General features: G+C 45.9%; 1 protein-coding gene across 1 annotated transcript in view; it reads left to right on the plus strand.

Moving 5' to 3' along the window:
• The first annotated feature begins 2,208 nt into the window (after window positions 1-2,208).
• LOC147011787 (peripheral myelin protein 22-like) overlaps window positions 2,209-9,591 on the plus strand; it is a 49,134-nt gene continuing 41,751 nt past the window's right edge. Inside the window, exon 1 of the mRNA XM_085856432.1 lies at window positions 2,209-2,394. The gene's annotated coding sequence lies outside the window, so the exon portion shown is untranslated. The remainder of the gene's footprint in view (window positions 2,395-9,591) is intronic.

A 9,591-nucleotide genomic window follows, 5' to 3' on the forward strand; every position in this document is an offset into this window, starting at 1 on the left:
TATGTCGCTCGCACTTTGCCCATTGGCTGAATGCAACACGTCTTGCTCGACCCTGAAGTGGAGCCAATGCGTCGGTTGCCAATGGAACTCCGCCCACAGGCGCTAGGCACATATGTGCGTCAGAAAGGCCGATGATGGAAGGAAGCCAGGGAGGATGCTGTTGTTGTTGGTGTTGTTGTTGGGGTTGTTTTGGGGGGAATATAAGAATCCTATCTATAAAATAACCCGTAGCGCACGTACACTTAATTCCCATTAGACATCGGGGAAAGGGAGCTATCTATCCACATTTACTTTACGAAATAACTGAGCTACGGGAACCTGAATGTTGAGTGCTCATGGCTGCCAGATTCGTAACAATATCTCAAAATGTTCTGACAAAACTAGGTGCATGAGTGGGTTAGGTGACAAGAACAAGCTAATTCCATTTTGATTCAGATCCGGCCTATCAGTGGGAAACAAAACGTAGAATACCTGTTCAACCTGGCGGAGGTATGCGCTCTACCTAGTATAATTTATTTCTTTATAAACGACCCCCCCTCTGAATACAACCCTAAAACCCAATTTGCTTTCCCTTTGGCTACCTGGCAATGTGCTGCCTGCTTACCTGCCGTGTCTATTACCACCCCCAGATCCTTCTCCTGTGAGACAAGTTCCAAAATTACCCCTTGCATCCTGTAATCTCAATTTTCATTATTTTTCCCCATCCCTAACACCTTACACTTGCTCAGGTTAAACTGCATCCTCCAATCTTTTGGCCAAATCAACGAAAATATCTTGACTTTCCTGAATCTGATCACTTCCCTCTCCACGACATCTACCTTAATACCTCCTTCGAGCTTTGTGTCATCTGCAAGTTTGAAAAGCCAACTTCCTCACCCCACTGTGCAAATCCTTGATATAAATAAGGAATGTAATTCTGATCCCCCTGAGGTTCCCCACTTCTCACTGATCCCAACAATATGTACAGTATGTCCATGATTTAACTCCCTATTGTGTTTAAACAAACCGAGTTTAGTTGGTGATGTGGAGAAACCCACACTGTTTGAACTCCCCCTTAAGTTGGCACATTTAAACGAACGGGTTCATCTCATTACCTTCATTACACTTTATCAGGGGCGTCTTCAAATGGATTTTTCAATTGCCATTTGCTTTTATCTGAACCACGTGACAAAGTTCCAAGAAAGGCACCATCTATTTATTACGTAGGCAGCTGGGACGGGGGTGAGGGGTGTACGATTGAATCATGCTCGCAGGTCCTTCCGAACATGTTTTCAATGTGTCGGTGTGTGTTTGTGTGTGTTGTTGGTGTGTGTCGGTGTGTGTTTGTGTGTGTTGGTGTGTGTGTAGTTGGTGTGTGTTGGTGTGTGTGTTGTTGGTGTGTGTTTGTGTGCGTTGTTGGTGTGTGTTTGTGTGTGTTCTTGGTTTGTGTTTGTGTGTGTTGTTGGTGTGTGTTTGTGTGTGTTGTTGGTGTGTGTTGGTGTGTGTTGTTGGTGTGTGTTTGTGTGTGTTGTTGGTGTGTGTTGGTGTGTGTTGTTGGTGTGTGTTTGTGTGTGTTGTTGGTGTGTGTTGGTGTGTGTTTGTGTGTGTTTGTGTGTATTGTTGGTGTGTGTTGGCTTGTGTTTGTGTGTGTTTGTGTGTGGTGTTGGTGTGTGTTGTTGGTGTGTGTTGGTGTGTGTTTGTGTTGTGTGTTGTTGTTGTGTGTTGTTGGTGTGTGCTGTTGGTGTGTGCTGTTGGTGTGTGTTGTTGGTGTGTGTGTTTGTGTGTTGTTGGTGTGTGTTTGTGTGTGTTTGGGTTTACTCGAAGCGTGGCCATCATGAACTCCACCCAGCACTGTGCCGGCGACGTCACGCAACACGGTTCGCTTGAAGTTCACCGGGCTTGTCTCTCCTCTTGATCCTTCAATCCCAGAGATGAATGGGGCTGTATTATATCTGCAGGTAACCCCTGGACAGGTATACTGGGATCGTGATGTTCAATCTTGGCTCAAACGGGGATATTTTCAATCAACTCATAAAGTAATGAAAAAGTTTAAGTTTCCATCATAAACTTTTGGGAGCTTCACTATTCGGAAGGATGGAGGATGGAAAGACGTCAACGCTTCGTGGAGTCCAACAGGAGGGAAAACACTTTTTGATTTATACCGAGAAAAACGGCTCCTCGTTTGTCCGGCGTCGCAGGAAGGGCTGGTTGGGGCGTTTTAAAGGGGGGTCGAGACGGCCGAGGGGGGGGGGGAGGGGGGGAGGATGGACGTAAGGAGGTCGGCGCGGGGCGTTGGCTTTTCCGCAAATCCCGCGCTTTTCTTGGGCTCGGAGAGGGACGAGGACGAGTCTTTTTGAACGGACCTTCGTTCTGTTATCCGAGTGTGAAAGAAGGTTTGCTTTGTCCATCTTACACGTGAGTACTGAACAGGGGGGGGGGGGGAGGGAGTGCACTCTTATTATATTGATCCCTTAATATGTCCCCTTATGTCGGGGCTTGTTGTGTCTGGGGTCCCTTACCCAGGTCTCAGGGGTCCCTTATGCACTGTTGTCTGGGGATCCATAACAGACCCTTATCAGGGATCCCATACATGCCCTTGCTTGGGGGTCCGTTACTTACAGTTGTTCGGGGGTCTGTTGCGAACCTTTACCTCGGGGCTCCGTTGTGTACCCTTACCCCGGGGGTCCGTTGCATACCCTTACCCCAGGGGTCCATTGCATAGCCCACCCTTACCCCGGGGGTCCGTTGCGAACCTTTACCTCGGGGGTCCGTTGCGTAGCCCACCGTTACCCCAGAGGTATATTCTGTACCACCTGGTGGTGGTGGTGGTGGTATGGCAGCTTAGCTGCCGGGGTAGCTATCATTTCTTGAAGCGCGACTGTGTCACTGATGTAGTGCCCCTCTACCAGTACACACACTGGAACTGGTGCTCATTTCGCCGACCTCGGAAGGATGACGGGCTGAGTCAACCCCCTGGTGTATTAATTCAGCGGCCCACGGGGCTTGAACTCAGGACCCTGGGATCCCAGGCCACCACCCTAACCACTGCGCCAACACCAGGCACGTGTACCACCTGAGCTCATCACGGTCCTCAAACCTTCCACCGGTTCCAAACCATGTGTTCCCAGAACTTTTTCGCTCGCCCGGAGAACATTCTCTTGATGTACAAGGTGCGAGGTGACGGTGATCGGGCAGGACCGCGGTCTATAAACCAATTGTGAATTGAAGTTGTGCTCTTGCAGGAAATCCGCGGGACACCTACATGGTTCGGTGACATTGTCACTCAGCGATCCAAGCCGTAGCCAGACTTCATGTGCCCGAAAGCTTATTCCTACCGGGTCGTGTACACACGTCATTTGACATTTTTATCGCAAACAGTTCAGTTGCGTTCCACGTCCCCACTAATGGCATCGAGGATGTTCACGAACTGCCTGCATGACGCTTGACGACGACGACGAGGATGGAAAATTTGACCAATTTTCAAACGTTAATGCTCTCAATTGCACATTGTCACATCCTTGTCACATCATTGTCAGAGCGTCTCATCAGTTATCTCTGCTGAATCTGCAAGGTCACGTGACTTCTTACTATCACACCAGGTAGGATGTTCACGGCTCGATACATTGTTTGCTGTTCCCATCTCGCTGACCGTATGTGTCGCATTCGCCGCTGCAGACACTCGGTAGACTGGAGAGGTACTGAGCTTAATGGGTAGAAAAAGTGATGGCGGCGCTCAGCTGATGGCCCAGCAGTTAGAAACAATATTGCGACAGACATTTCGAGACGAAGGCGCGATTGCATCGGCCATTTCATTCCTGGCACCAAAAACCACAGGCTTGACCACAACCAAAAAGTGTAAACACTGCATCGAAGTCCTGGCACGTCGGTTGGACCCCCGAGTCTCAAACTTGGGTAAAAAGTTCGAATCCAAACTGAGGTCTCCATTTGTCTGGATTTAGGAAGTTGGATGATACACCAGTTTCTCTATCCACTAGGGGATCATCAGGAAGTCTCAGTGCAGAACAAGCATGCGGTTGGCTCATATGACCTCAGACTGATTGTACCACGTAGTGCTTTCGGGAAACAATTGTACATTTCGTTTCTTGAAACCTTCCAAGTTATCATTTTTTTTGTGAAATATCGATGAATATGTTGTATCAAATTGTATGAATTGTTGTCTGTCTGTTCTTCATGGGGGGTTGTATTTATTATGTATGCAAACATTGAAAATCTCTCCCCCACCCCCCTCTCCCCTTTCCATTCCGTCCCACGGATTCTCCATACAAACCCTTATCGCCCCTCTCCAATCTCCTCTCAAACCTCCCACACATTCCCAAACACTTCTTTCCCTCTCCTCTCATCCGCATTTAACCACCATGCAACCTCCCCCAGTGCATACGTAATAAATAGATACCCACTCGATCACAGTTGTCTCTAAATTCCCAACTGGGGCCATATTCTTTGAGCAAAGTTTCCATAAGAATATTACTAAGTAGGCTCGCAACAATGATAATATAACTATGATAGTGTGTAAATGTACCCACGTGACCATGAAGGAGGGCTTGCGTGGTTCTTTTTGGCAGTTTGCGGTGGGTGGGGTTGAGCGCTCCGTGATTCTGTAAGTCTTTGTGACCTTCAGGATTGGATATTTGTTGCAGGATTCTTGGGATATAAATTTTAACTCCCTTCCTCTGAGTCACTGCAAACGTAATGGCCGTTCCTGCCGGTTCACCGGCAAATGTGCATCTCCGATTCGTTGGCCTCGTGTTTTGGAATATGGAGGGAAGTGAGTGTGTCGGTTCCTACGCAAGTGTTGAGACATTTATCGCAGACAGGTCGGTGTTCTCTGGCTTCTTCCACCTCCTTTCTCTTCTTGCACCCTCTGCTCTCTCTCCCTCCCCCATCCCACAACTTTCTGCAGGATGTACATCATCCACCCATCAACTCCCTTCTGGTGAAACTCCCAAAATCTAGAATAACTGCTCACCTCCACTCATTCGTTCCTCTTCTTCTCCTCCACCTGTGGAATGAACTCCCACACTCTCTTCAATCTCATTCATCCCTCCAGGTCTTCAAAACAGCTGGTCAACAACATTTCAGATCATCCCTCATCCAAACCCATGACCTTTTCTACCCCCGTTAACCCTCCACAAATCTACCTCTTTACAAGTTTCCAATTTGGGTTCGGGGTTGTTTTGGGGGATCTTAGCATCCCTGAACACAAACATACGCTTTTGTCAAGCACGAGAATGAAGCTTCGCTTGGTTCATTGAAATTGTGTGACATTACATCTTGATTCTGAGCAATCCATGAACATGTCTTTATATTCTCTGAGCCATCCATTTTTTTTTTCAGTTGTTCCATACTGCGAGAGGCCATGGCGCAGCCAACCAACCGGTACTCTCGATGATGTTTGACAAGTCTGTATCACCAATTGTTTGCCTGGTCCATTGTTGATGGCCAAGAGCAACGTCCCCTTCGTGCGGCACTGAAATCCAACCCACGAGATGTACAAAACCAAAAGGGGAGAAGTCACATTGGCTAAAGGGATCCGAGTTCATCTGCACATGGTGACCACGTGGTTTCATTTTGTGTAGGCCTCGGGGTTTGAAGCCGGAGCAGCACGTTCGTCACACTTCCCTTCTCGTTGGGAGGGGTGGCTTGTGGGGGAGGTAGGTTTGGATATGAGTAAACTGGGAGTTTTAGGGCTGAGGTCGCCACTGCAGCTGGGTGTGATAAAGCCAGCCAGGCGTGATCCATTGTGGACACATCATTCTCTCGTGTTTGCCAAATTCCCCAAATACTTCTCGTGGCTTCCCTATGTGGAATCTATGGTCAGGATATTGTGCTAAGCATTGTTGACTCATCAGTCAGAAGGTTATTGGGTGACTCTCTCGGCCCTGTGGCAAAATTGACAATTTTCCAAGAGTTGTTGAAATGGAAATTGAAGATGAGTGAGAGCAATAAAGCTGAAGTGCATGAAGTCATCCGGCAATAAATAGGGACGAGGTGGGGTCGGGAGGGGGATTCCAGTAAAATTTGCAATTTTTTTATTCTCATCCACAAGCTTCCTGTGTCAGTTCAGCTTTTGTATTTTGGTCTAAATTTTAACGAATTGGTGACACCAGGTGGTGCGTGAGTACCAGCATGATCCTTGTCACGTACCATCTGCCACATTTTCTCAGAATCTCAGAAGTTACGTTTGGTCCATCTGTTACACAGTTCCATCACAATATTTCAGTCACCTGATCACAGGAGTCCTTCATGTAGGATTATGGAACTCTGTCGTAAGACTTGCTGTGCATGAACATCAACTTTCCAACTCTTCTTTTCTCTTAGGATCTGCAGTGAGATCCTTTACACTCAGCGCTCCTTGAGTTATACTTCCATTCCCTCCCACCTCGACATGGCATTCCCCTATCAGGGGTGGAATGTTTAAACGGTTTTCTGGCAATTTGACCAATGCATGGACAAGCAAATGCAACCAAAATGGAAGGCGAGTAATAGTGAAAAGCTTTTCCAACTGGGCAGCATGTCTTGCCTTGATGGAACTCGATAGGTACACTTGCTGAACAATTGCTGATCGGCCAGGAGCTATGATACAGAGCCTGGCCATGCATAGGCCCACAACATTTGTGTCACCTATCTGTTCTTCGGCTCGTGATTGACTGTGAAATACATGTGTGACGTCACACACCTTTCTCAACCATTTGTGCACTGCACAAAAGTTACTGAGATATTGACTGAAGTTGCATTTGCCCTTTAATGGCGCGTACAATAATTCCACCATCGAGGAAGAAAGGACGACCGCTTTTAGTTCATTTATTTTCAGCAGCTTTTGCTACATATCCATCAGCATTTTGTGCTGAGAGCTCCCTTAAGGCATCCTGGGGTTGTCCATTTAACCAGAGTGCCCCGAGTGGTATCATGTTCTCACCTTTGTGGTCTCGAGGTCACCCATAAGTTGCAATCCCTTGAGATGATGAGATATGTCTCATTTAGGAGCCTCTCTGCCTCTCTCTCTCTCTCTCTCTCTCTCTCTCTCTCTCTCTCTCTAGATACAAAGTTTACATGGATCGATCACACTGTAGCTTATCACCTCCACCACCGAAGGTGGACAGAGGTTATGTATTCACGCCTGTTTGTGAGCAGGATATCTCAAAAAGTTATGGACGGATTCAGACGAAACTTGTTGGACAGGTTAGGTGTGTGACAAGGACTAATTGATTCGATTTTGGTGAAGGTCCAGATGTAGATCCGGCCCAACAGTCGGATATAAAACATAAACTGTTCAGCCTGGCGGAGGTATGCGCTCCAACAAGTGCTGTTCCAGTTAAAGATTTGACATTGACGGCCACGATGAGAAGGTAATAGAAGCTTTTTGAAGGAGGAAAAAATTGACATCTGTTGATAAGGAGTTGGTGGAATTTTCATCGAAAGCATCCTGCCATTTTTGAGGACCACATCTCCAAGACAGACCGACTGATCCAAAACCCGAAGCAATAATGAGTGATGTGAGTTCGAGAAGTGTTAAGACACAATGTTAACTCAAATAACGAATTCCATGAAGAACGTTTACTGCACAGTGATTGAGAAGATCGGAATTTTATTTGTTTGTTTATTGATTTATGAAAAAGTGTCACATTTCCACTTTGAGGGAAGATGGCCCAGAAAAAATGGCAACGGGAAAAGTATGGAGATGGGGGAAGCCAATCGGTTGGAGCAAGTGTTCAAGACATCAGAACTAAATCCATGTGGTCCTGTTTCTGTAAAAGTGTCATGATTAGACATAAGTGAGTTGGAATTCTTTGCAAGAAAAAAACAAACAAATATTTTATAAAGAGCAGCAGGGATTGGGACTCAAGTGGGAAATATTGGGAACCCACAGGCTGTTGATGTAAAGACAGAAACGAGACATCCGGCTATGTCTTTTACTGTGACATGTTTGCCTTTTGGAAGAAAATAAATTGACTTTTTTTTTCCTAGAAACTTATCTTACAAGATGCCATCAAAGCTCAAAATAATGAAATTGTGATCTTAGATTATTCTTGCTGGATGATAGATAGAGATCTTGAAAGTCATGAATCTGAAACCGCTGTCTGTGGTGTTGCGTAAAGGTTGCTGATTGTGCAAAGTCAGACTGGCTTTCCAAGAAATAAAACAAAATTCAACTGCAGACTTTGCTTCACCACGAACAGGATGAAAAACAACACTGTCCCTTTTGTTTCCCTGAATACAAGTCTTCCATGCATTTCCTATGGGATTTGATGACGTTCTCGTCAAATCCCATCAAGATTGCAATGGGGGATTTTTGTCAGGGTTTACTGTGTACCCTTTTGGGAATGGCAGGATATCTTAGAGGTATGTACACTCGCCTCTCAGCTGTTCAGGCTGGGTTTGAATTTTGACTCGGCTATAAACTGCCACCCTGGTGTTTCGCAGGTACGGTGAGACATCATTGTGTGCTGTCTTGCAGAAACACATTAAGCCAGATAACTAATTTACCAGTACTGTTTTTTTGGTGGACATTGAAGATCCAACGGTGTCTTTTGTGAAGAGCAGGTGAGTTGTCACCAGCACCCTGAACAAATTACAAATGCTTACCCAAAATTCCTTCAGTCAAACATCAGGTCTGGGCCTGGTGTTGAAAGACCTCCACCAAAACTTTCCATGGTGGACAACAAAACAAGTTAGAAATAATTGAGGCCATTAAGCTAGTAGTTGTTGTTTGTGTAGGATCCTGAAAAAAAACATTATTCTTCGTTCATTATGTATTAAAGTTGTTCCATTCCAATTTTCTTCCAACAATAAGTGGCTTCATAAACTTTATTGTTGTCACACACCCAAACTGTCCACCAAGTTTCGACGCAATCCATCCACAACTATTTGGGAAATCCTGCTGACAAACAGACAAACAAACAGAAAATAAATAGACAAGCCGGTAGGCGGTGATGGGTCGCCGAGCATGGAAACTATAAGATATAGCGGATAGGGAATCACCTTCAGATTATGCATGTCAAATCTCATCCAGATCCATCTCCTGATAACTACTCGGTATCCATTTGAATGAAAAGTACCGAAAATGCGGTTTGAAATCGGAAATCCCCAAAGTTCGAGGGGGTGCTGTGGGTGAACAAAGATCTAAATTGAAAATCCGGCTCGATCGTTTGTGCACAATGTATTCCAGACGATTAGTGTGAATTTTCATGACCATCCGACCATAACCCTAGGAGTAGCATTTGGTGCGAAGGCACCTCCAGCTCTCGCATATTATCGATTTTTGCACTAATTGACCTTTGACCCCTGACCTAAGCGAAATCGGTCAATATGTCCTGAGGCAAAGTTGTCGTACTCATTGAGTACCATGAACCTGCAAAGTTTCATTCGTATCGATGCACTCACCTGGTCGCGAGGGGGCCTTCAATTTTCGCCAATTTTTGCGCATACCCTAATTGTAGGGGGCGCTGCGGGTAAAGTATTCCATATATCACAAAAACCGGAATATATTTGATAGAGCATCACCAGTAGATCATTCGTGCCAAATTTCATAACCCTACGTGGGATAATGGCTTTCGGAATTGATTTCGCGTGAACGGTACCGATTTTGAAGGT

Source organism: Eptatretus burgeri, chromosome 15 (genome assembly GCF_056783735.1).
Source record: "Eptatretus burgeri isolate ZD-2024b chromosome 15, Ebu_testis_v1, whole genome shotgun sequence".
NCBI classification, from domain to species: Eukaryota; Metazoa; Chordata; class Myxini; order Myxiniformes; family Myxinidae; genus Eptatretus; species Eptatretus burgeri.